This window comes from Somniosus microcephalus, chromosome 1 (genome assembly GCF_052327205.1).
Source record: "Somniosus microcephalus isolate GS21.2 chromosome 1, FLI_Smic_1.0, whole genome shotgun sequence".
NCBI classification, from domain to species: Eukaryota; Metazoa; Chordata; class Chondrichthyes; order Squaliformes; family Somniosidae; genus Somniosus; species Somniosus microcephalus.
In genome coordinates, this window is record NC_140987.1 from 35,599,034 (window position 1) to 35,626,997 (window position 27,964).

At 47.7% G+C, this 27,964-nt stretch overlaps 1 protein-coding gene across 1 annotated transcript in view; it reads right to left on the reverse strand.

The window, feature by feature from the left end:
* LOC147124027 (15-hydroxyprostaglandin dehydrogenase [NAD(+)]-like) overlaps positions 1–27,964 on the reverse strand; it is a 164,771-nt gene that overhangs the window by 46,607 nt on the left and 90,200 nt on the right. The gene's annotated exons all lie outside the window — the stretch shown is intronic.

The following is a 27,964-nucleotide window of genomic DNA, read 5'->3' on the forward strand; positions in this document are numbered from 1 at the left end:
GTGGCATTCACTCTACTTCTCCAGTACTTGTGATACTTAAAACGGCAACACTGCCTCCCGACTCCCACCTGCGCTCCAACGTCCCACTCATTTAAAACAGGAGACACTCCAGCAGGATAGGTAGAGATTTAAAATCAGAACTGAGAGCTCGGCTTGAAGTCAGGAGGGACAGCTGGCTGGAGGAGCGGAGCAACAACCAATGGCAAATGACCTGTGTGAAATCAGAAAGGACAAAAAAACTTGTATTTAAACAGTGCCTTTGACGTAGTAAAATGTCCCTAGGCACTTCACAGGAGCGTTATCAAACAAAATTTGACACCTGTAAAATTTTATTCACTGTTTGTTGTGACTTGGCTGAATTTAGTGTACCAGCATGCTTTGAGAGTTCTGCAAACAAACCTTTGAACAGATTTAGTTAACTTCTGTAACCCTGTTAGACATGGCATAAGCGGTCCATTGTCTACAGATTTGATAACTTCTGCAACCTCATCAGAGAGGACCTCGAGAGTTCTGCAAAACAAACCTTTAAGCTGATGAAACAATGAGGAACTTCTGCAACCCCTTCAGGCATGGCGCAAGTGGCCTTGAGGCCCATTGGCTATAGATAAGGAGAAGGGATACCCATGATTGAACAATTGTCAAGGTGGTCTGGGACAGAAGAAACACCAATGATTGAACAATCGTCAACGTGGTCTGGGACAGAAGAAACACCAATGATTGAACAATAGTCAACGTGGTCTGGGACAGAAGAAACACCAATGATTGAACAATAGTCCACATGGTCTGGGACAGAAGAAACACCAATGATTGAACAATAGTCAACACGGTCTGGGACAGAAGAAACACCAATGATTGAACAATAGTCAACATGGTCTGGTACAGAAGAAACACCAATGATTGAACAATAGTCAACGTGGTCTGGGACAGAAGAAACACCAATGATTGAACAATAGTCAACACGGTCTGGGACAGAAGAAACACCAATGATTGAACAATAGTCCACATGGTCTGGGACAGAAGAAACACCAATGATTGAACAATAGTCAACACGGTCTGGGACAGAAGAAACACCAATGATTGAACAATAGTCAACGTGGTCTGGGACAGAAGAAACACCAATGATTGAACAATAGCCAATGTGGTCTGGTACAGAAGAAATACCAATGATTGAACAATAGTCAACATGGTCTGGTACAGAAGAAATACCAATGATTGAACAATAGTCCACATGGTCTGGGACCGAAGAAATACCAATGATTGAACAATAGTCAACATGGTCTGGGACAGAAGAAACACCAATGATTGAACAATAGTCAACGTGGTCTGGGACAGAAGAAACACCAATGATTGAACAATAGCCAATGTGGTCTGGTACAGAAGAAACACCAATGATTGAACAATAGTCAACGTGGTCTGGGACAGAAGAAATACCAATGATTGAACAATAGTCAACGTGGTCTGGGACAGAAGAAACACCAATGATTGAACAATAGTCAACACGGTCTGGGACAGAAGAAACACCAATGATTGAACAATAGTCAACGTGGTCTGGGACAGAAGAAACACCAATGATTGAACAATAGTCAACACGGTCTGGGACAGAAGAAACACCAATGATTGAACAATAGTCAACACGGTCTGGGACAGAAGAAACACCAATGATTGAACAATAGTCAACGTGGTCTGGGACAGAAGAAACACCAATGATTGAACAATAGTCAATGTGGTCTGGTACAGAAGAAATACCAATGATTGAACAATAGTCCACATGGTCTGGGACAGAAGAAATACCAATGATTGAACAATAGTCCACATGGTCTGGGACAGAAGAAATACCAATGATTGAACAATAGTCAACGTGGTCTGGGACAGAAGAAATACCAATGATTGAACAATAGTCCACATGGTCTGGGACAGAAGAAATACCAATGATTGAACAATAGTCAACGTGGTCTGGGACAGAAGAAACACCAATGATTGAACAATAGTCAACGTGGTCTGGGACAGAAGAAACACCAATGATTGAACAATAGTCAACATGGTCTGGTACAGAAGAAATACCAATGATTGAACAATAGTCCACATGGTCTGGGACAGAAGAAATACCAATGATTGAACAATAGTCAACGTGGTCTGGGACAGAAGAAACACCAATGATTGAACAATAGTCAACGTGGTCTGGGACAGAAGAAACACCAATGATTGAACAATAGCCAATGTGGTCTGGTACAGAAGAAACACCAATGATTGAACAATAGTCAACGTGGTCTGGGACAGAAGAAATACCAATGATTGAACAATAGTCAACGTGGTCTGGTACAGAAGAAATACCAATGATTGAACAATCGTCAACATGGTCTGGGACAGAAGAAACACCAATGATTGAACAATCGTCAACGTGGTCTGGGACAGAAGAAACACCAATGATTGAACAATCGTCAACATGGTCTGGGACAGAAGAAACACCAATGATTGAACAATAGTCCACATGGTCTGAGACAGAAGAAATACCAATGATTGAACAATAGTCAACGTGGTCTGGGACAGAAGAAACACCAATGATTGAACAATCGTCAACGTGGTCTGGGACAGAAGAAACACCAATGATTGAACAATCGTCAACGTGGTCTGGGACAGAAGAAACACCAATGATTGAACAATAGTCCACATGGTCTGGGACAGAAGAAACACCAATGATTGAACAATAGTCAACGTGGTCTGGGACAGAAGAAACACCAATGATTGAACAATCGTCAACGTGGTCTGGGACAGAAGAAACACCAATGATTGAACAATCGTCAACATGGTCTGGGACAGAAGAAACACCAATGATTGAACAATAGTCAATGTGGTCTGGGACAGAAGAAACACCAATGATTGAACAATAGTCAATGTGGTCTGGGACACATAAGCATTGAGACGCCTGCCAAGTTTTGGGTATAAAGGACACAGTTAGAGAACGCTTGGGGCTGCTGCAGTGAGTCGGTCGCACAGAAAGAAGGGCCTACTGGTCACTGCCGAACCGGTCACTCGCTGGTGTTAATACGTATGTATGCTTATGCTTGCTCATTGAAGCTTATGCTTGCGTGTAAACTTGACTTTTTGCTTGCTTGTAAACGTCGGCGTAATCCGCAGTAAGCAAAATCCAGGCCATTGTGTGGTTCCTATCGCCTACATTTTATATGATAGCTCAATTATATTTTTGAAGTCTTACTGCTTCATTGCTTTAACAACAACAACTTGCATTTATATAGCCCCTTTAATGTCCCACAGCACTTCACAGAAGCGCAATCAGAGAAAAATCGACAGCGAGCCACATAAGGAGCTGTTAGGACAGGTGTCGAAAAGCTTGATCAAAGAGGAAGGTTTTAAGGAGCATCTTAGGAGGAGAGAGAGGTAAAGAGACGGAGAGATATAGGGAGGAAATTCCAGAGCTTATGGCCTAGATGGCTGAATGCATGGCTGCTAATGGAGGGGCGATGGAAGTGACACAAGAGGCCAGATCTGGAGGAATGCAAAGCTGTGAAGTTATGTATTAGCGACGTATTCCACCAGTAGAAGACACTATTTTGTTTCTGGTTATTAAAGCTGAGAACGGGGCAGGAAGCAGTGGCGGAGAATTTCCTCGGAGCCGCTTCCACTTGGCCGCCGTAACTTCACCGGGAATGTGGCGCACATTTCCGCCGCAGCCCCCAGTGAATTTACGGCGGCAGAGCGGGAGCAGCTCCGAGGAAAGCCCCCCCCATACTCCAAAGCTACACTTAGTGACATTCCGGGTAGAATGTATCGGCCTGAGACAGTGAGGAGTGCTGATTAAAATGGAACCTGTGAGCACATTGTACTTGAGCTTTGTCTGGCATTTTGTAGGTCCGCAGGCACCAGCCTCTCTCTCTCCTTCTAATCGGAGGAAATGCTGGATACAGCGGCAGCCTAAATCAGGACAAGTTCATGTCCCACTGCACTCCTGCTGCAGCTATTTCTTTTGTACGCGAGGCCATTGGCTTTCAGTTTTCATGGAGAAGCAAACTGAATTGCAGAATTTGAGGCCAAAACAAAAACACGCATTAAAAATCCTGAAATACGATTTGATGTAAAGGAATTTTAACTTATTCAGTCACACTGAAGCAATGGCCATTTAGTCAGGGTGTTTTCCAGTTGTATGTTCCGTATTTTTGGAGTTGTCAGCTTTTCCGAATCCTGTCATGAGCATCGCAGGCGGATTGGAAGGCAACAGGTCCCAGAGGTATTTGTGTAGCTCACATCTTGTCCAACAATAATAAAAAGGGAATTTTTTCATGTGTTTTTGTTGGAAGGCTATTGTTTAGACTGCTGGCATGGGAAAAGATTGGTGAGGTGATAGCAAGGCAGGCCAGCTCACACGATAGATAACAATCCAATCTTGGTACGAAATGCTGCTACTCGGAAAATAAATATTTCATAAATCCTGATGTTTATTGACAAGACCCAAACATCTTTGACATTTTTATTAGGAGGACTACCGGAGGAACGCAGTCAGGCTGCACTATTTGAGCACGGTGTAAGGAGGCCACAAGCTAAGTAACTGAGCAAAGAACTGCTTCCTCTGTATTTCTTGCATATTACTTAATTATTTCCCCACATTACAACAGTGACAACACTTCAAAAAGTACTTCATTGGCTATAAAGTGCTTTGGAGCCTCCTGAGGTCATGAAAGGCGCTATAGAAATGCAAGTTCTTTCATTATTCTTTCTTTTGTGTGAGAGGTAAACTGGTACTGATTTTTAATCAGCTGGTACATAAGAACATAAGAAAGAACATAAGAAACAGGAGCAGGAGTAGGCCAATTGGCCCCTCGAGCCTGCTCCGCCATTCAGTATGTTAGAATAAAATTTTGCTGGACAAGATTTTGCTGGAAAAGACCATTTTGCTGGACAAGATTTTGCTGGAAAAGACACAAACAACAAATTCGCTGACTGGGACTAATTGAATCACTGCACAATGAGACATGCCACGCTTACGCATGGCTGGAACAAAGTTCATCTCGTGTCCTGACTGGGACTAATTGAATCACTGAGGACTAACAAGGTTCACTGGTATCCTATTATCAAACTAATTACATTCCGCCGGTGACGTGGACGGAACAAGACGGAACGAAGACCTTTCGCAATCACTGAAGAGGCAGAATTGGCAACATGAGTGTGTAAACTCCTGACTGGAGGAAAATAACGATATGCTGTGGCGACACGCCACCACTGAACATAATCCGCTAACGGTGGCACGGACAGTTTAAGCAGACACCCCCAGCCGGGGGCCCTTTCCTCCAGCAACTTGTTTCCCGCAGGGACAGGCTGCCGGGAGCACTTCCTGTCTGGGAAGTATTTAAGTGGATGCGCGGGCTTTTCCAGTTCCTCTTTGTCATGAGGTAGAATAAAAGCAGTTGTGTTTTACTAGCTCTGGTCTCGACTCCCACGTTTGCCGCGGTATCTCAACACTGGTGACCCCGACGCTCAGGACGAATCCTAAGCTAGCATGGCGGATACAAACGCAGTCACGGTTAAATTACCGGACTTTTGGGAGAACCTCGCCGAAGCCTGGTTTGTTCAAGCTGAGTCCAGATTCCGGCTGAAACACATTACAGTCGACGCCACAAAGTACGACTACCTCGTCTCCGCTCTCACCTACGCCACAGTCCCCAAGGTTTGGGCAGCGCTGCAGAATCCACCACCGGATGGCAAGTATGAACATCTGAAGGCTGCGCTCCTTAAAAAATTTCAAACGTCCTCTTACCAGCGCCACTGCCAACCCCTTGACCTCCCCGGCCTTGGTGATGCTTCACCATCAGACCTGCTTTCCCACATGCTGTCCCTCTCGGACGACAAAAACCCCGGCACCCTCTTTCGCACGCTTTTCATTCAGCAGCTCCCCGCCAGCATCCGCCCGCTCATTGTGGAGTCTGGCTCCACGGACCTGAATGACATAGCCGAAAAGGCCGACCGGCTGCTCTCTGCACAGTCCGCTCGTGACGTCGTGCCCGACCTCACGGCAATGACCACGCGGTCTTCCCGGCCCACTAGGCCCGACCGCCCTACCACTCCGGGTCACTGCTACTACCACACCCGTTTTGGCGCTAGGGCCCAACGCTGCACGCCACCGTGTACCTTCAAACCCCCCCCCCCCGCACCGGCCCCCACGATGGCCGCGGGGCAAAAGGGGCCTCTACTGTACGTCACCGACAACAGAACCAACCGCCGATTTCTGTGCGACACAGGGGCCCAGCACAGCATCACCCCCGCCTCCGCCCTCGAAATCCAACGCGGCACACGGGGTATCACGCTGGCCGCAGCCAATGGCTCTGACATCCGCACATATGGCACCCGCATGGTCACGCTCGACCTCGCAGGCCGCCGCTACTGCTGGGAGTTCCTCACAGCCAAGGTCCTCTGCCCACTCCTCGGCGCAGACTTCCTACGCGCCCACGGCCTCCTTGTCGACATTCCGAGGCACCGCCTCGTCGACATCAACACTATGGCCCCCATCCCCGGCGCATTTACCCCGGCCCGTTCAGCCGGCCTGACGACCTACTGCCTCGCCAGAGCCACGGACGACTACTCGGCACTCCTAGCCGAGTTTCCCGCCCTCACTAACCCGACCTTTTCGGCAAAAGCCGACAAACACGGTGTGGAGCACTATATTCCCACCACCGGCCCCCCAGTTTCTGCCCACGCCCGCAGACTCAACCCGGCCAAGCTGGAAATCGCGCGGGCCGAATTTACCACCATGGAACAACTCGGCATCATCCGCCGCTTCAGCAGCCCTTGGGCCTCGCCCCTCCACATTGCCCCCAAGCCCGGCGGAGGCTGGCGCCCTTGCGGGGACTACCGCCGCCTTAACGACGCCACCACCCCCGACCGATACCCAGTGCCACACATCCAGGACTTCTTGGCCCGACTGGCCAGACGAACTGTCTTTTCCAAAGTCGACCTGGTGCGCGGTTACCACCAAGTCCCCGTACACCCCGCGGACATCCCCAAAACGGCCGTCATCACCCCATTCGGCCTGTTCGAGTTCCTGAGGATGCCCTTCGGCCTCAAGAATGCAGCCCAGGCTTTCCAGCGCCTGATGGACTCAGTCCTCCGGGACCTAAACTTCCTATTCGTCTATCTAGATGACATTCTCGTGGCCAGCTCCTCCAAACAGGAACACCTCGAACACCTTCGCATCTTGTTCGGGCGCCTAGCCCAACACGGGCTCATCCTCAGCCCGGTGAAGTGCCAATTCGGCCTAACCAAGATCGATTTTCTCGGTCACCACATCACCCCTGCTGGGGCCGTCCCCCTGCCCAACAAGGTGCAGGCTGTCCAGCAATTCCCCCGCCTCACAACCATCAAGGGCCTCCAGGAGTTCCTCGGGATGGTGAACTTCTACAACAGGTTCATCCCCAGAGCGGCAGCCCTCATGAAGCCCCTATACGACTCCCTCCGAGGTAAATCCGGCAAGATGGACGTAGCCTGGACCACTGACACGTCAGCCGCCTTCGACGCCACCAAAAACGCGCTCGCCGACGCCACCCTGCTCGCGCACCCGAGGGCCGATGCCCGGGTCGCCCTCACCACCGACGCCTCCGACCACGCGATCGGTGCCGTGTTCGAGCAGTGGGTCAATGGCGCGTGGCAGCCATTGCCTTCTACAGCCGCCAACTGCGCCCCCCGGAGGTCAAATACTCCACTTTCGACCACGAGCTTCTCGTGCTCCACCTGTCGGTCCACCATTTCAGGTTCCTCCTGGAAGGCCGCCCCTTCACCGCGTACGTGGACCACAAGCCGCTCACATACGCGATGGCCAAGCACACCGAACCCTGGTCCGCTAGGCAGCAACGCCAGCTCGCGGCCGTGTCCGAGTTTACTACGGACATCCAGCACGTCTCCGGTAGAGACAACATTGTCGCCGACTGCCTTTCCCGTCCCGCCATCTGCGCGAATCACCTCGCGGTCGACTACGCGCAACTAGCAGCGGCCCAGCTCACGGACCCAGACCTCCTCTCGGCGGCTACCAGCCTGCCAGGGCTACGCCTAGTCAAGGTCGCGCACGGGCCCGAAGCCACGGCAGTCACTTGCGACGTCTCACTCGGCCAACCCAGGCCAGTCGTCCCTGCAACCTGGCGCCGCCGCATCTTCGACGCGCTCCACGGGCTCTCCCACCCGGGTTCCCGTGCATCCGTCAAACTCCTCTCCCAGCGTTTCATCTGGCGCGGCCTCAGCAGAGATGTTCGGACTTGGGCCACCTCCTGCCTCGCCTGCCAACGGGCTAAGGTACAGCTGCGCACAAAAGCACCCCTGGGAGACTTCGAGGTACCCAGCCGCCGCTTCGACCACGTACACGTCGACATTGTCGGTCCCCTGCCGCCATCGCAAGGCCAAACTTATCTCCTCACGATGATCGACCGCTACACACGCTGGCCTGAGGCAGTGCCGCTGACCTCCACCACCACAGCCGACATCGCCAGGGTGTTCGTTAACACCTGGGTTGCGAGGTTCGGCGTACCGGCCGACATAACCTCCGACAGAAGCGCCCAGTTCACCTCCGAACTCTGGATGGCCACAGCACGCAACCTCGGGATGACGCTCCACCGAACCACGGCGTACCACCCGCAGGCCAACGGGCTTTGTGAACGCTTCCACAGGTCACTCAAGGCCTCACTCCGCGCCAGCCTGCAGGACAGTACCTGGACTGACCGCCTACCGTGGGTGCTACTAGGCCTACGCACCGTGGTCAAGGAAGACCTCCAGTCCTCGGCAGCGGAGTTAGTCTATGGACAACCGCTGCGCGTCCCAGGCGAATTCCTTCAGGAGGCTACCACGCCTTGGTCGGCCGAACAGCAGCGGCTCAACTCTTTCTCTTCCGCTCAGCAGTTCGCCCCACTTCCGGTCAACCGACACGGCGAACTCGCACCTCACGTCCAGCCAAATTTACAGCAGGCGCGCTTCGTCTTCGTGCGACACGACGCGCACCGCAGGCCCCTGCGACCCCCGTACGATGGACCGTACGAGGTGCTACAAACCGGGGACAAGGTCTTCAAGCTGCGACTCGGCGACAGGGTCGACACAGTCTCCATCGACCGGCTCAAACCAGCACACACAGAACCAGGGGAACAGGTCCCCGTGGCACGGCCTCCAACTAGAGGCCGTCCCACCAGCAAGCCAGCACAGCCGGCGGCGAACCGCCCGGCCCCACCAACTAGACCGGCGACCACTCAGAGCCGCTGCGGCAGAACCATCAGACCACCGTCACGACTCGTCCACTCCTCCTAAGCAGATTCTGGGGGGAGCTCTGTGGCGACACGCCACCACTGGACATAATCCGCTCACGGCGGCACGGACAGTTTAAGCAGATGCCCCCAGCCGGGGGCCCTTTCCTCCAGCAACTTGTTTCCCGCAGGGACAGGCTGCTGGGAGCACTTCCTGTCTGGGAAGTATTTAAGTGGATGCGCGGGCTTTTCCAGTTCCTCTTTGTCATGAGGTAGAATAAAAGCAGTTGTGTTTTACTAGCTCTGGTCTCGACTCCCACGTTTGCCGCGGTATCTCAACAATGCGCTAATAAACGAATTGATTGGATGAATGTAAGTGATCTAAAACCAACTTCTTGGAATTGTATATAAGCTCGGCACGTACTACAATCGAAGAGAAGGTGCTCTCGCAGACCGCGTGGTTGCAGACGCTTCTCCCAGAGCTCTGTCATTTAATAAAGTTGTCTCTCTTACTCAAAGTCTAGTTTCCGAGGAATCATTTTTCCTACAACAAATTGGCGCTGCGAGCAGGGTGCCACGGAGCTGAACAGTTGCTCGAGTCAGTGACCAGGGTGAGTAGTCAGATTTTTGACCACCCATAAATCAGAGACACTCGACAAGGTGACTGAACGGCGAAGCGGCACCAAAACGAATCTGGGAGACAGACTGAGTGGGTAAGAGACACTACTTGATTTGTATTTGTGTATTTGTATTTGTGTAATAGTAACTATGAAAAACCTCGGACCAGGAGGACACTTGTCTCAAACACCTAGCCTCAGGCCGGTTGTTAAGAGGGCAAATGCCCCACGCGAAGGCCAGGACCATGAAGTAGGTGCCGAGACTCCAAGGTGTTCTAAAGTCGTGATACTAGTCGAGTATGGTTAACATTTTTCTGCATTATATCATGTTGCTAAGTGAACTAGGAGATTATTAGTGTCGGTGTTGTAGGACCCTGATCAGGTAAACAGACACCGGGGAGGGGTAGAAACTCCGTCCAACAAGCAAGCGTTACACGTCCGGGCAGTTTTGAGAGAAAGACAAACCCGGACCTCTGAGAACGCTGGCATAGAGTGCGACAAGAAGCTCGGGTATTCTCGGAAGGAAAGAATAGGGGGGCTCTCTAAGGAACAGATCTCCAGACACGAAGGAACGATCGGTGAAGCAGCGGCGATGTCAGGTGAGGAAGTTAAGAGGGGACCTTCAGGCTCCCTCACATATTCTTATATGACAAACCGACAGTCGTTAATTAAGAAGATGCAGAAAGACGGTTGGGATGTGTCACAGACTTTAGAACTCCAGAGAAGCTGGTTGACTAAACAGACAAAGGATAAAACCAAGAAGGCAGGAGTGTTACTAGTACACCAACTAGCAGGACTCATTGAACAAGTAAACGTAATAAAGAAAGTTGCACAAGACAAAGTACAGATGGTTACGGAAAACATAGGCCTAGTGAGGGGCAAAACACCCTAACCGCCGAAGAATATAAGGAATGGCAGGAATATAAGCGTAGTAGTTGACGTCCTGTGGCCCCCATAAAAGGTAAAAGGGAGGGGAGAATTTATGTGTCTGCACTAGTAGGGGGCCGACAATGTGAAATGCTGGTGGACACAGGCGCATCAGTTTCCGTCACTAACCTCCCCCTCCCCACGACTAGTAAGTCAATACTCCTGCGAGGACTCAATGGCACTAAAGTGCCAGCTTATTTGAGCACCACGCAGCTGGTGGAAATCGATAATATATACCTCCCCATGAAATTCTATGTGTGTAAAAATAATGAAGGTACAATATTAGGTAATGATATAATGAGGGAGTATAAAGCAATAATTGATTGTGACAAAGGAAAGTTAACATGGCCAAAGGCGGATGGCCGTAAGGAAAAGATTAGACAACTGGCAAATAACACTGGTACCCTTGGGGTGGCCATCGTAACTACCAGGGACTGGCACGAAGATACGGGAGTGTTGTGTATGTACATTTAAGAGAATAACTGGTCTCAGACTGCAATACCGGCAGTGACCACCCCTGTATAAAAGGCGCTAGAGAGCCTCTGTTGGTTAGTTTCGTTTATGCCTTTTACCAGTAAAGACTTGTTTGTTTCTCTCCTGCTAGTCCGTGTCTCAATCATTCACGGACTTAACACTGGCGACGAGGTAGAAAGAACTTACCTGCAACTCAGCAGCAGCTCCGACGACGTTGAAGGTTGGAAGAAAAAAAAAATAGAGTCCATTGAAACTCGAGGAACGGGCGTCGACCATCAATCATCGGGTTCAAGGCTTTGCAGGAGCGACTTTCCAGAGCCAGGCTGGGTTCCTCGGTTCGTGGTTTCCCAGCTAATCGGGCTGGTGGCAGGTAGTGCTCTGATCCTTCCTGGGCTGCAACGGGGCCGGGCAGCGAGTCGGGAAGCAAGGAGAGAGAGAGAGGGTGGAGCATACAGGGCGCGGCCGGTGTTTCGAAGCTGGGCAGCGTTCGGACCTCAGAAGAGGGAGGGAAGTGTTCCAGAGGGTCCGCTCCACGATGGGAAAATAATAAAAGAAAAAGAATACGCGCAAGAAACCGTGGAAAGCAGCGCTAACAACAGCGGGGAAGAAGGACAAGTGCGGGAGGTGCCATTTTGTTAAATCAGAGAAGAAGGCAAGCGCGCGGGAGGCACCATTTTAGATTTGCAAGATGCCGAAGACTGGCTGTATCACTGCTTTTGATAATACATTAGAGGACTGGACCACGCATGTGGAAAGAGTCGAGGTATATTTCGAGGCAAATGAAATAGCGGAGGGGAAAAAGGCATCAATATTGCTAAACGTAATGGGCGCTAGAACGTACGGCCTATTGCAGGATCTGATTACTCCAGCCAAACCGAAGGCGAAGAGTTTTAACGAAATTGTTGCTGTTCTACAGGAGCACTTAAACCCTGCACCGCTGTTGATAGCAGAAAGATTTAAATTCCACAGAAGAACTCAGCACAAAGATGAGAGCAATGCTGAGTATCTTACGGAACTACGCAAGCTATCAAAGCACAGCCAGTTCGGAGCAGGACTGGCAGATACCCTACGGGACAAATTTGTCTGTGGACTCCTGAGTGAAGGAACACAGAAGAAGTTACTCGCAGAAAAAGAGCTGACGCTAGATAAGGCTTTCAGCGTGGCAGTATCGCATGAAGCAGCAGCCAGGGGAGCTGCAGAAATTCAACAAAACCACAGGAATACAGCACCCACAAAATGACACGGGGATTTGCAAAATGTTATCGCTGCGGCAGAACTAACCATGACCAGAAGGACTGCTGGTCCAAAGACAAAATATGCAGACAATGCGGGAAGATTGGACACATTGCACGAGTTTGTAGGTCTGGGAAGAAGACCAGCGACAACAAAAAGGCTACTAAGGAACCGTACAAGAAAGTACAAAAGATGACGGACAGTAGTTCCGAAGACCAGATGAGCGATAGTGAATCCGAGAACAGGAGATTAAGCTGTCTCAAACTTCACAATGTAATCGCAAAAGAGGATCACCGAACCATTTGGGTCACCCTCACGATAGCAGGGTCCCAAGTTAAAATGGAATTGGATACAGGATCAGCGCTAACCGTCATGAATCGACGAGACTATGAGCGGCTATTTTCACACATACCCTTGAGAGAGACATCCATCGTCTTGATGACGTATACGGGGCATAAAGTATACCCCAGAGGAAAAATAAGGGTGCCTGTCGAATATAATGGCAAGAAAATACAGAAATTGTATCTCTACATACTGCCAAATGGTGGACCACAGTTATTGGGATGGGAATGGATCAGGAAGATAAACTTAGATTGGCATTCCATTCATGCAATGACGGTGGACGGTAAAAAAGATGAAGACGTCACTCCTGGACGATTGTCAACAATCTTAGCTAACGCCAAAGAGGTATTTCAACAAGAACTGGGCACGCTTAAAGGCGTAACCGCCTCGTTAAAAATAGAAGAGAATGCAGATCCCAAGTTTTTCAAAGCGAGACCAGTACCATATGCAATTCGTCCAGTCGTCGAGGCAGATCTGGAGAATCTGGAGAAGGCAGGCGTGTTGTCTAAGTTCGACTGGAGCGAGTGGGCGACACCCATCGTTCCTGTCATGAAAAAAACGTTAAGCAATAAGTCCGGAGAGCCAAGGAAGATTCGCATCTGTGGGGATTTCAAGGTGACGGTGAACCCTGTCCTTCACACAGTACAATATCCTCTTCCAAGGATAGAAGACATCTTTGCCTCACTGTATGGAGGGAAGCGTTTTACAAAAATTGACCTAGCACAAGCATATTTGCAGATAGAGGTTGAAGAGTCCTCTAGGAAGTATCTCACGATAAACACTGACAAAGGTCTTTACCAATATCATCGATTGGTATTCGGAGTAGCATCGGCTCCGGCGATATGGCAAAGAGCGATGGAACAAGTCCTGCAAGGGATTCCGGGGACTCAGTGTTACTTGGACGACATCCTTGTAACAGGTGAAGATGACAGTGAACACCTTAACAACCTAGAATAGGTGCTCACTAGACTACGGGAACATGGGCTGCGAACCAACCGCCCCAAGTGCGAATTTTTTAAGAAACAGATATCGTATTGTGGCCATGTGATTGATGAAGAGGGGTTACATAAGTCCCCTGACAAAATTGAAGTGGTTGTTAAGGCCCCAGCGCCTGAAAATGTGTCGCAACTGAGGTCATTCCTCGGGTTGGTGAATTACTATCATAAGTTCTTGCCAAATTTGTCGACAATTCTGCATCCACTGAACGCCCTGCAACGAACGGGGATAGCATGGAAATGGAGCGATGATTGTAAACGTGCTTTTCAAAAGAGTAAGGACTTAATCACTTCGAAGGAAGTATTGGCTCACTACAACCCAGCACTGCCAATCAGGCTGGCGTGTGATGCATCTCCCTACGGCACTGGGGTGGTACTGTCACATAAATTCCTTGATGGTTTGGAGAGGCCGATAGCTTTTGCGTCACGCTCGTTAACTTCTGCCGAGCGTAACTACGCCCAGATTGACAGAGAGGCCCTCAGCCTAGTGTGGGGGGTGAAGAAGTTCAATCACTATCTGCACGGTCAAAAATTTACTCTACTAACTGATCATCAACCTCTTGTCTCCATTTTCAACCCTCAGAAGGGCGTACCGATAATGACAGCACAACGGCTGCGGAGATGGTCACTTTTCCTAGGGGCACACCAATATGACATCGAGTACAGGGGAACTAAACAGCATGGAAATGCTGATGGATTGTCACGTCTACCGTTGCCGACGGTGGAAGAAGAAGACCTTGCAGTGGATCCAATGGAGTTATTCCACTCCGGAGGTTCTTAAAGAACAATGGTGTTAAGCATTACACATCTGCCCCATATCATCCAGCCACTAATGGATTGGCCGAGAGGTTTGTCCAAACATTCAAGAAGGCTATCAAGGCAATGTGTAATGAAGATATACCCCTACAACACAAGGTGGACAACTTCTTGTTTGCCTACCGGAATGCGACACATGCGGTTACCAACCAAACTCCAGCCATGATGTTCTTCAATCGAAGACTACGATGCTGCTTGGATTTGGTTAAGCCAAACGTCCGAAGAGCTGTGGAGAACAGGCAGTTTCAGAATATGAATGAAAGGCCGACCAGGAGTTTTAAGATAGGTCAACCAGTTTTGGCCCGGGACTACCGCATTGAGAAATGGCAGCCAGGAACAATTTGTACATGACAAGGACCTCTCATGTATACCGTGGACGTTGGGGAGAGCATTGTAAGACGCCATGCTGACCAGGTTCTAGAGTCACTGGAAAACATCAACTCCACACCACGATCTGATACACCTGGTAATGAAATCGACATTCCAATTGCAGCTACCGCAGAACCGGTAATATTGGAAGCAGATGAACCAAACAACGACATTGATTTCGACTCAACATTGCCAAAAGAACCTGATACTCCAAAGAGGCGTTATCCAGACAGAATCAGGAAGCCTCCTCAAAGACTGAACTTATAATTGCTTAAACTTAACCAATGTATCTAGCAACAGTAATTGTGATTGTAATTCGTTATCATTAGTGTTAAATGAATGTTATGTACTGTTTATCTAAAAGGGGAGGAATTGTTGTGTATGTACCTTTAAGAGAATAACTGGTCTCAGACTGCAATACCGGCAGTGACCACCCTAACCACCATAAAAGGCGCTAGAGAGCCTCTGTTGGTTAGTTTCGTTTATGCCTTTTACCAGTAAAGACTTGTTTGTTTCTCTCCTGCTAGTCCGTGTCTCAATCATTTACGGACTTAACAGGGAGGATACGGAGCCATTTGTGATTCCGTGATTGGGGTATGGGCTGTAACAAAGTTAGATACAGGAAAAGCTAATATCGACCCTATTAAGATTCCCGGACCAGAACACAAGCCACACCGCCAGTACCCAATAAAGGCGGAGGCCAGGAAGGCAGTCGTGGACATAGTGAAGGGGCTAGTAGAAAGGGGTATCCTGAGGGAAACCACGAGCACTACTAATTCCCCCACATGGCCAGTAGAGAAACCTGATGGGAGCTATAGGTTGACTATAGACTACACGGCCCTCAACAAGGTCACTCCTAAATTACACCCCATCGTTGCCAGTCCCTCAACAATTTTGAATGGGCTATCCCCTGAACAGAAGATATTCACCGTTTTAGACATAGCTAACAGATTCTGGGCACTCCCATTAGATCCGGAATCACAAGAGAAATTTGCATTCACAGTAGGGGATAAACAATATACGTGGACCCGATTGCCACAGGGATTCCATAATAGCCCAGCTATTTTTCACCGCGTCATGAGTGATATCCTAAAACAGATAGAAGTACCTAAAGGAAGCACTATTTTGCAGTACGTCAACGACATACTAATAGCCTCGGAAACGAAGGCAGACCATCTGGCAACCCTATATTTAGTACTAAGGGCCCTAGAGACGGCTGGCCTCAAGGTAAGCCCTAAAAAAGCACAGATAGGAAAAACTCAGGTCCTATACCTGGGACATCTAATCTCCCAAGGACTTAAAGAAATGCCACAGGACAGGAAACATGCTGTCCAGGGCATGCCGAGACCCGTAACAGTACGCGGAGTTAGGAAGGTACTGGGGCTCTTTAATTACAGTAGAAATTTTATCCCGGGGTTCGCTAAATTAGCAGAACCTATACAAAGATTAGTGAAAGGGGGGTAAACCCGCGTTGGAACCGATAGATTGGGGACCGGAACAAGAGGAAGCTTATACACAAACTAAAGTCTGAGCTAGTATCAGCCCCAGGGCTAGGACTGCCAGATATGAGTAAGGACTTCCACATACATTGCAACAATGAAGAAGGGTTTTACACAGCAGTAGTCACACAGGATCATGGGGATAAAAGAAGGCCCGTCGCCTACTATTCCACAGCAGAGGGATCGGTAGTCACAGGGCTCTCCCGGTGCATAGCTGCATTGGATTGTGTGGCTTGGGCAGTAAAGGTTAGTGAGCCGATAGTAATGACAGGAAACATTATATTGCACACTAAACACACTCTGGTAGAGATGCTGAATACCGGGAAATTAAGATCCATCTCGAACATGAGACGTGCCAAGTGGGAGGCCGTCCTCCTCCCTCCGAGTAAAGCAGTAACCATTGTTAGAGACATGGGGGAGAACCCGGCAGAAGGAATACTGGGAACTGGGGAGCCCCACAACTGTGGGGACGTAGATATGAACCTGGAAGAAGATAGGATAAAAGACACCCCTTTAGCGACAGCGGAAGAGACGTTGTACGTAGATGGTTCACGCAAGTATATAGATGGGCTGCCCCGAATGGGGTGGGCGGTGGTTAATGGCGAATTAAAAACCGTAGAGTCAGGACGGATTGATGGAGGCCTATCGGCCCAAGTGGCAGAGCTAGTGGCTCTCACCAGGGCACTAGAGTTGTCAGAGAATAAAATCGTGAACATTTACACAGATAGTAGGTATGCCTTTGGGGTGGTCCACGATTATATGACTGCATGGGGTAGGAGGGGATTCATTACTACGGGAGGCAATCCCATAAAACACCAGCTGAGGATAGAAGCCCTCCTAGAAGCTAGCGACAAACCCCAACAGGTAGCAGTAATTAAGATTAAGGCACATCAGAGGGAACCGGACCGGACTAGCCCGGACTGGTTAAATCACCAGGGGATCACTGCGATCTCCAGGTACAGACCATGCAGCACTCACTACATTTGCCTCATGTCCCACAAGTACCTTGTCAACATGCTTCTGCATTTCTTAACGGTGAGAGATTGGAGCTGTACAGGAGTAATCAAATAGGCCAATGGAATGTTGGCTTTTATCTCAAGGAGGCTGAAATAAAAAATTGAACTGAAAAAATTGATATACATTTTAGAGAAGCAAAGTAACATCAGAAACAGCCCCTGCAGTCACGGGGTTCTGTGTACCCATTTCTCTTTAGATCTATTGATAAAAATGATGGAATTATAGGATCACTTACTGTATATACTCACATATAGAGTCATAGTCATAGAGTCATAGAGTTATACAGCACAGAAAGAGGCCCTTTGGCCCATCGTGGCCGCACTGGCCATCAAGCCCTGTCTATTCTAATCCCATTTTCCAGCACTTGGTCCGTAGCCTTGTATGCTATGGCATTTCAAGTGCTCATCTAAATGCTTCTTGAATGTTGTGAGGGTTCCTGCCTCTACCACCCTTTCAGGCAGTGAGTTCCAGATTCCAACCACTCTCTGGGTGAAGAAGTTTTTCCTCAAATCCCCTCTAAACCTCCTGCCCCTTACCTTGAAACTGTGCCCCCTGGTTATTGACCCCTCTACTAAGGGGAAAAGTTCCTTTCTACTACGCTATCTATGCCCCTCATAATTTTGTACACCTCAATCAGGTCCCCCCTCAGCCTTCTCTGCTCTAAGGAAAATAACCCCAACCTGTCCAGTCTCTCTTCATAGCTGAAGCACTCCAGCCCAGGTAACATCCTGGTGAATCTCCTCTGCACCCTCTCCAATGCAATCACATCCTTCCTATAGTGTGGCGACCAGAACTGCACACAGTATTCCAGCTGTGGTCTAACTAGTGTTTTGTACAGCTCCATCATAACCTCCCTGCTCTTATATTCTATGCCTCAGCTAATGAAGGCAAGTATCCCATATGCCTTTTTAACCACCTTATCTACCTGTCCTGCTGCCTTCAGGGATCTTTGTACATGCACACCAAGGTCCCTCTGATCCTCTGTCCTTCCTAGGGTCGTACTATTCATTGTGTATTTCCTTGCCTTGTTAGTCCTCCCAAAATCCATTTGCCACTGTTCTGCCCATCTAACCAACCCGTCTATATCGTCCTGTAGCCTGAGGCTTCCCTCCTCACTATTTACCACTCCACCAATTTTCGTGTCATCTGCAAACTTACTGATCATACCTCCTACATTCATATCTAAATCATTAATGTACACTACAAACAGCAAAGGACCCAGCACCGATCCCTGCGGTACACCATTGGACTCAGGCTTCCAGTCACAAAAACAACCTTCGACCATCAACCTCTGCCTCCTGCCACTAAGCCAATTTTGGATCCAATGTGCCAAATTGCCCTGGATCCCATGGGCTCTTACCTTCTTGACCAGTCTCCCATGTGGGACTTTGTGGCCGGCATTTATTGCCCATCCCTAATTGACCTCGTAGGTGATGGTGAACCACCTTCTTGAATAAGTGGCTTGCTCGGCCATTTCAGAGGGCAGTTAAGAGTCAACCACATTGCTGTGGGTCTGGAGTCACCTATAGGCCAGCAGACCGGGTAAGGACGGCAGGTTTCCTTCCCTAAAGGACATTAGTGAACCAGATGGGTTTTTACAACAATCTGATAGTTTCAAGCTCACCATTGCTGATACAAGTTTTTTAATTCCAGATTTATTTAATTAATTGAATTTAAATTCCCCAGCTGCCGTGGTGGGATTTTAACTCATGTCTCCGGATCATTAGTCCAGGCCTCTTGATTACTAGTCCAGTAACATAAGCACTATGCTACAATACCCTATATATATCTATTCTTAGAAAAAGTTGGAGAATCACATGTGTCTGCCATTTGCTAGGGAATCAGTGATGAAGAGTTATTGATTTAATATTAAAGTTGCCGCTATGAGAGCGAGGAGAAAGGTTTACAAGAAATATATTTGCACAGAGGTTTTGTTGGAGTGTGGAACACTGCATGAACCCTTCCCCCCACTGTCATTTTAACTATTCATCAGCCCTGTTTGCACAGAGCAGGCTGGGCTAAAATCTGGTCTTAGAAGACTAAATGTTTGAGGAATTTACCAGCCAGGCTATCAGCAGATCGGTTCCTTGGGGTATATATTATTGCAGCATTCTCTGAAATAATATATAGCAATGATTTGGATGAAGGAACCAAATGTAATATTTCCAAGTTTACTGACGACATGAAGCTAGGTGGGATTGTGAGTTGTGAGGAGGATACAGAGGCTTCAAGGCGATTTAGACAAGTTGAGTGAGTGGGCAAATACATGGCAGATGCAGTATAACGTGGATAAATGTGAAATTATCCACTTCGGTAGGAAAAACAGAAATGCAGAGTATTATTTAAATGGTGATAGATTGGGAAATGTTGATGTACAAAGGGACCTGGGTGTCCTTGTACACCAGTCACTGAAAGCAAACATGCAGCTGCAGCAAGCAGATAGGAAGGCAAATGGTATGTTGGCCTTCATTGCAAAAGGATTTGAGTACAGGAGCAAAGATGCCTTACTACAGTTATACAGGGCCTTGGTGAGACCACACCTGGAGTACTGTGTGCAGTTTTGGTCTCCTTACCTAAGAAAGGATATACTTGCCGTAGAGGGAGCGCAGTGAAGGTTCACCAGGCTGATTCCTGGGATGGCAGGACTGTCGTATGAGGAGAGATTGGGTCGACTAGGCCTGTATTCACTAGAGTTTTGAAGAATGAGAGGGGATCTCATTAAAACGTATAAAATTCTGACAGGGCTAGACAGACTGGATGCAGGGAGGATGTTTCCCCTGGCTGAGGGGTCTAGAATGAGGGGTCACAGTCTCAGGATACGGGGTAGGACATTTGGGACTGAGATGTGGAGAAATTTCTTCGCTCAGAGGGTGGTGAACCTGTGGAATCCTCTACCACAGAAGACTGTGGAGGCCAATTCACTGAATATATTTAAGAAGGAGATGGATAGATTTCTAGACACAAAAGGCATCAAGGGGTATGGGGAGAGAGCAGGAATATGGTATTGAGATAGAGGATCAGCCATGATCATATTGAATGGTGGAGCAGGCTCAAAGGGTTGAATGGCCTACACCTGCTCCTATTTTTCTATGTTTTCTATGTTCTATGTTTTCTATGTTCTAATATACTGTAGTGCTGTACACAATGGCTGGGAGGGAGCTTTAAAAATACAAAAACGAAAGAGCATAAAAAATTGGATCAGAAAAATATACCAGTTAGCCTAACAATAGGGCATGCTACCACTTATAAGGGAAAACTTAAAATATGTATTTGATTGTTTTTGCTTCTGTTGCTGTTTGCTCGTGCCTGGAAGGGAAAAAAGTGCATTATGTCAACTTCAGTATGCTGCGCGCAATTTATATTCCAGTGTGCTGCTTGGCTTCACCTAGTGTTTGGCCAAGAAGAGAAGTGTATGTAACGCATTTTCAATTATCGAGGTGTTTGGGCTAAAAATGCAAATAGGAGTCACGGATCACCACAGCTGCGCAATGCGCAAGAAAATAATGAACCAATCCCTCCGGAGTCAATGATCATTCTCCAACAGCTCTGATATTAACCCTTTTTGAATTAATGAAAAGTAGGCTGGACCTTAGTAACTGTCAGAAAATAAAATTTTGGGATACACTACATGAGCAATTTGAGACATGACGGGGTAAGTGCAGCGTGCTTGGGAGGAACGGGTGACTTGCACATCCCCAATTTTCTTCGTCCCCACCATTGGCGGCCGAGCCTTCAGCTGTCTAGATCCTAAGCTCTGGAATTCCCTCCCTAAGCCTCTCCACCTCTCTCTCCTCCTTTAAGACCCTCCTTAAAATCTACCTGTTTGACCAACCTTTTGGTCAGCTGTCCTAATATCCCCTTACGTGGCCTTATCGGTGTCAAATTTTGTCTGATAATCGCACCTTGGGATGTTTAATTATGTTAAAGGTGCTGCATAAGTGCAAGGTGTTGCTGTTGTTGACTTTGAACCTATGGTTCCCAAAGCTCTCCACCACTCGGGGGTTTCATCGCATCATGTCTGGGTCTTTTGTAGACAAATTGATCAAGATTGATTGCCAAGATTAGTCAACAACTCCATTATCGATGTATCACGCAACTGCCAGGATGATAGAAGGCGAACTAAATGGACCTTGGTCTTTTTCCATCTAGCAATTCATATGATCCTACGTCAGAGACTGATGCGGCATCCTGTGAGCATCAACTGGGGTCACGCTGGAGGAAATCTGCCCTAATTTCTCCTTACGTGTCTCGGCGTCAAATTTTTTGATTTATAATACTGCTTGGCAGGGCCTTGGGACGTGTCACTATGTTAAAGGCGCTATATAAATACAAGTTGTTGTTGTTGAAATTCTGGAAGAGACGTTGACAGCAGATGCAAACCCGTCGGTTCCTGTTCATGTAGTGGCTCCTAAAATATTTCTGACTCTGGCTCGCTCTCGCTTTGCAAGGTATAATAATTTGGCCTCATCTAGGAAGAACACAGAAAGAATATCTCATGGCGGAGTACTCTTCAATTGTGAAACAGTCAGCCCAGTGATTGGCTGCAGTGAAAAAGGCAGGTTGGCGCTGCTTCCTGTTGTCGCCCCGCTCTAGAAATTTAATTAGTCACGCTTCAAATTTCCAGCTCATTTGAATGGCACAGGCCCAGAGATCGCTCCTAAGGCGTGATATGAATGTGTCTTGCCCTATCTGGTTCTATGCGGTAGTTAAAGAAGAGACTGAGAAGCAAATAGACCTGGCCTGTCTAGGTATCCATGCCTCATTATCTTGACATCTTCTGGAACACTTGCTGACTGGTAGAAGTGATTGACACCAGAGATAGGAACCTTTCTGCCGCATGTGTCACCCAGATTGGCCAATTAGATAGAAAAGTTACGGGGATAGGGTGGGATATGTGTTGGTGTAGGGGTTACGGGGATCGGGTGGGATATGTGTCGGTGCAGGCTCGATGGGCCGAAATGGCCTCTATCTGCACTGTGGGGTTTCTGTGATTCTGTGAAAAGGGTATTTCTTTGAATTTCAGGTCTATAAGAGGGTGATTAGCACACCTGTCAGAAAATTCTCTCTTTGTCTTCATTAGATGTGGGCCTTCTTGTTAGTTAGAAGAAGATTATTTATGTTTTTTCTAGCCTTCTTCTGTAGTAATCTTTACCTAGCGGATGTAGAAGGAGAGAAAGAACTTGCATTTATGCCACTCGAGCATAAAGTGGGTTCAGGTGGAACAGAGGATTTGAGTGGAACAAATAACCCCGCCACCGAAGGGACTCATTGTCTTGACGTTCCAGAACGCCAACGTCCCTGGGGAGGAAGAAGATTGACTCAACCACGCCGCTCACAAGGACAAGGTCTTATTAGCTCTGAAAATGTTTCTAATCACTAGCACATAGACTCTAATCTATTCAATAGACTGGCCATCTAACAACAACAACTTGCATTTAGATAATGCCTTTAACTTAGTAAAATGCCCCAAGGCGCTTCATTGAAGCATTATCAAACAAGATTGGTGTCATTCTAATGGTGTCATTATGTGTTACTCAAACTGCTGGCTGACTGTCTACAACTAATTCTACCTATTAATTGTTTGTATATTCAAAATTCAAACATAAGCAGTGAAAATTGTCGTCAATAAATAGTTGTTAGTGCACGACTTGTTGTCTGACCTCTTCTTTGATGATTAGGCCAGAAAGGGTTAATTAATTCACTCATTAGCTTGTGGGAATCTCAATTAAGTGTTGGTGAGGTAAATCCAAATTCAATCCAAACTGGATGATGCAAGACAGCTTGATGAGACAATTGTAGGCATCATTAGTGGCGGCGGTAGCCGGTAGTGCCCCGCAGCGCTGCGACTCTGCCGATGATGTCATCGGTGTGAGCAGCACCCCGCTCGCGCTCTGGCCGCAAACTTTGCTATGTCCGACAGGGTCAGGGGGGGTGTTTTTGCAGCCAGTGGGGCCCAAATTAAAGGGCAGGTGCCGGGCGGCTATTTTTTTTGGCTACCTGCCAGCACTTGCCCCCTCTGGCCTCCTCAGGCAGGGTGCCGGCCGCAATCGGTCAGCCCGGCACTCCTCTCGAGTGACGGGCTCTTTTGCCGGCACCCCGCTCCCCGGTGGTCCATCAGGGCCCCGGTGCGCGCTGCGCTAGGCCCCTCCCGGTTAATCAGGGGAGGAAGGCCTGCGGCGCTAAGTGCCGATGTGCGTGGTGCTGCTGCACGTAGTGCCGCGCTATTCAATGGGAGCGCCCCAAGAGGGAGGGGGAGCACTTCCAGTAGCACCCCGGCTCCTTCTTGGGGCGCTACCATTGAATTTCGGGAGCAGGGACGCTAACTTTTTCGGGGCGCTAAAAGTAGTTATCGGCCCAAAGGGGGCGCGAGTCAATTTACCCCCCACCCCACATGTTCTTTTAGTGAGGAGATAAGTGAGGGAGTTAAGGATATTTCTAGTTTATTGGCATGATTTTTTTTCATTCTCAGGAGGTGGGCGACATTGGCAAATCCCTCATTTATTGACCATTCCGAGTTGCCCATTTAGTACAGCTGAGTGGCTTGCTAGGCCCTTGTTGATGTGGGACTGGAGCCGCATGTAGGTCAGACCGGCAAAGGATGGCAGGTTTCCTTCCCTAAAAGGCATTAGTGAATCAGTTGGATTTTGCAACTACAATCCGACAGCTTTATGACCACTTTTGCTGCTACCAGCCTTTTTTATATTTCCAGATTTAAAAAAAAACTGAACTCAAATTCTCAAGCTGCGACTTGAACTCGCATTCTTTGGATTATCAGACTGGTAACATAACCACCACACCACCATATTTATCAAAATACTGAAACCCAGTGTTCTTGCAGTGTACAGATGCAGGTTTATAAAGGGCAAGTTTAGGACCAATGCCAGGGGACATGTCTTTAAATAGAGGGTGAGCGACAGCTGGAATGGGAGTCAGGAATGAGCCTGGAACATTGGATTAATTTAAGAAAAAGTTGGCTGCTGTAATGGAAAGACGGTATTCCGAAAGGATGAGATCAAATGAAAAGAAAGACCCTTCATCATCTGAACCAACCTTTAGATTTCTTATTTGCTTTTGCTATATACACGATATACAGTGAAGTCTGTATAGACAGACACTCTTGAAAAACAGACACCTGCAAAATATGGACCCATATTGAGAGACCCAAATAACTGACATAGTAAAATAAACAAGAGGCACTCTGAAACCACGGACACTCGCAAATTCCAAACTATGGGCCAGACTTCAATGCACCAAGCCCTTTTAAGAACATAAGAGCATAAGAATTAGGAGCAGGAGTAGGCCACTTGGCCCCTCGAGCCTGCTCCGCCATTCAATAAGATCATGGCTGATCTTGGACTCAAAGCCACTTCCCTGCCTGCTCCCCATAACCCTTCACTTGCAAAAATCTGTCTATCTCCACCTTAAATGTATTTAATGACCCAGCCTCCACGGCTCTCTGGGGCAGAGAATTCCACAGATTTACGACCCTCTGAGAGAAGAAATTCCTCCTGGTCTCAGTTCTAAAAGGGCGACCCTTTATTCTGAAACTGTGCCCCTGCGTTCTAGATTTAGGGGAAACACCCTCTCTGCATCTACCCTGTCGAGCCCCCTCAGTATCTTCTATATTTCAATAATAAGATCACCTCCCATTCTTCTAAATGCCAATGAGTATAGGTTCCAAGGTAAATCACGGGACACAGCCTGTTGCAAAGCTGCTGTAACAGGAACTTTCACTGAGTCGGGATCAGTGCCGTTTCTCCTTTCAGCTCGCCCCCTAAATTCTCGTGAGGTCAGCATCTGCAGGTCAGCGCGAGGCAGCAGCGGGTTTCGTGAAAGAAACGGCTTTTGTGGAATCGGGGGGACGCTCTTTATCCAGCATCCATAGCGGCAGAGAAACCGCTCTATCTCTGGGATCGAAAACGTGCCGGGCTCCACCCCAGGGGATAGAGCGCTTTCTCTGCTGCTATGGATGCTGCATAAAGAACCCGCCCTTCGACTGAATTTATTTTACATTACATACAGTGACCATTTCAAAAATAAGGACACCTGCAAAAAAAAGGACAGCTGAGGCAAGTCTCTAAGGTGTCCGTAATTTACAGGTTTCACTGTATAAAATGTAACATTCTATGAAATAAAGTGATACACTACAAAAAATCACACAGATCCAACATCTTCAGTTTGTATTGTGTAATATTATTGTGGGAACCTGCATAATATCTGTTTAAAACTTACCCCCTCCTTTTCGATAAGAAATTTGTTTTTTTTTTGTTTCTGCGTTATAAAGTGTAGCGCTGCTCGAAAAAAATCCCGCATGTTTGGAAGGGGAGCAGAAGAGGGAGATTAGGAAGTAGAAAAGATTAAGACGGCTAAGGGGAAGTCTGGGGCCAACCTAAAGGAAAACAGCAAGGGCTTTTCCAAGCACATAAGAAGGAAAAGGATTGTTTTAAAAAGGGGTGGGACCACTTTCAGACAAAGGGGTCAACTTGTACTTGAGACTGTTGCAATGGCAGTCTCAATAGGTTAAAAGTGGGACAGGATGAGTACCTTAGTATGGTATGGAAGAGTCACTGTTGGAGATAACTATTGTAAAGGAAAAGAAAAAGCTTCCATTCTTATCGCACTTTTCATGACCCTTTCAGAATTCCCAAAGCCCTTTGCAGCCAAACAATGACTTTTGATGTTCAGCCAGTGTCGCTTTGAAGACAAATGCAGCGGTCAATTGATACACAGCAAGATCCCACCAACAGTGATGTGAAGGATGACTTGCTTTGGTGGTACTGGTTGTGGGAAGAATGCTTTTGAGGACAACAGGAAAACGTATTGCTCTTCTGTGGAAAAAGTGCCATGGAATCTTATACACCCACCTGAACAGGCAGATGTAAAAGATTTAAATGGTTTACATAGAATTTACAGCACATAAACATGCTGGTGTTTATGTTCCACATGGTCCTCCTCCCATTCTATTTACTTCATCTCACCCTATCAACATATCCTTCTATTCCTTTCTCCCTAAGATGCAACTATGGTATTCACCTCAACCACTCCATGTGATAGCGAGTTCCACATTCTCCCCACTCGCTGAGTAAAGACGTTTCTCCTGAACTCCTTATTGGATTCATTAGTGACCATCTTATATTTATGGCCCTTAGTTTTGGACACCCCACAAGTGGAATTATTTTCTCTACATCTAACCTATCGAACGGGGATCGGGTGGGATATGTGTCGGTGCAGGCTCGATGGGCCGAAATGGCCTCTATCTGCACGGTGGGGTTTCTGTGATTCTGTGAACCCCTTCATAATTTTCAAGACCTCTATCTGGTCACCCCTCGGTCTTCTCTTTTCTTGAGAAAAGAGCCCCGGCCTGTTCAGCTTTTTCTGATAGTTGTGCCCTCTCAGTTCTGTTATCAAACTTGTAAAATCTTTTTTGCACTTTCTCCAGTGATGCTATATCCTTTTTGTAATATGGAGGTGAGAACTGTGTACAGTTCTTGTCTCCATATACCAAGGCCCTCTACAAATTTAACATAACTTCTCAGCTTTTGAATTCTATCCCTTTGGAAATGAACCCCAGTACTTTGCAGCTTTTTATGGCTTTGCTAACCAGTGTTGCTACTTTTTACTGTCTAATCTGAAAGACGGCACCTCTGACAATGCAGCACTCCCTCAGTGCTGCGCTGCAGTGTCAGCCCAGCTTATGAGTTTGAGCCCACAGTGGGTCTACGAACCTGTGACCTTCTGACTCAGAGGTGGGGGGTACAACCACTGAGCCAAGTTGAAACTACGAAAAAAAAAGTTAATGGGATTAAAAGTAGAAAAGTTACCAGGCCTAAGCGGCATGCACCCCTTAATACTAACGGCTTGACACTTGTGTAGCTGTCCTGAGGTGCCCCACAATGCATTCACTTTTGATATGTAGGCATAAACGCGTTAAGAGTGTGACGAGTGTTGTACAACTTTAAGCTGCTGTTGTTCTTGTTGTAATAACTGGTGCCTTCAACCTGAGTTAGGGCACGGAGTGAAATATTTTTCATACTTGTTAAAAAATCATAAAGTCTTACAGCACAGAAGGTGGCTATTTGGTTCATTGTGCCCCTGCCGGCTTGTTGAAAGAGCTTTCCAATTAGTCTCACTCCACCAGCTGAAGTGTTTTTGCCCGTCAAGTATTTATCCAATTCTCTTTTGAAAGTTACTATTAAATCTGCTTCCACCGCCCTTTCAGGCAGTGCATTCCAGATCACAACAATCTGCTGCGTAAAGAGAAATTCTCCTCATCTCACCTTCTGGCTCTTTTGCCATTTATCTTAGATCAGTGTCCTCTGGTTACCGACCTTCCTGCCACTGGAAACAGTTTCTCCTTATTTACTCCATCAAAACCCCTCATGATTTTGAACACCTCTATCAAATCTCCCCTTAACCTTCTCTGCTCGAAGGAGAACAAGCCCAGCTTCTCT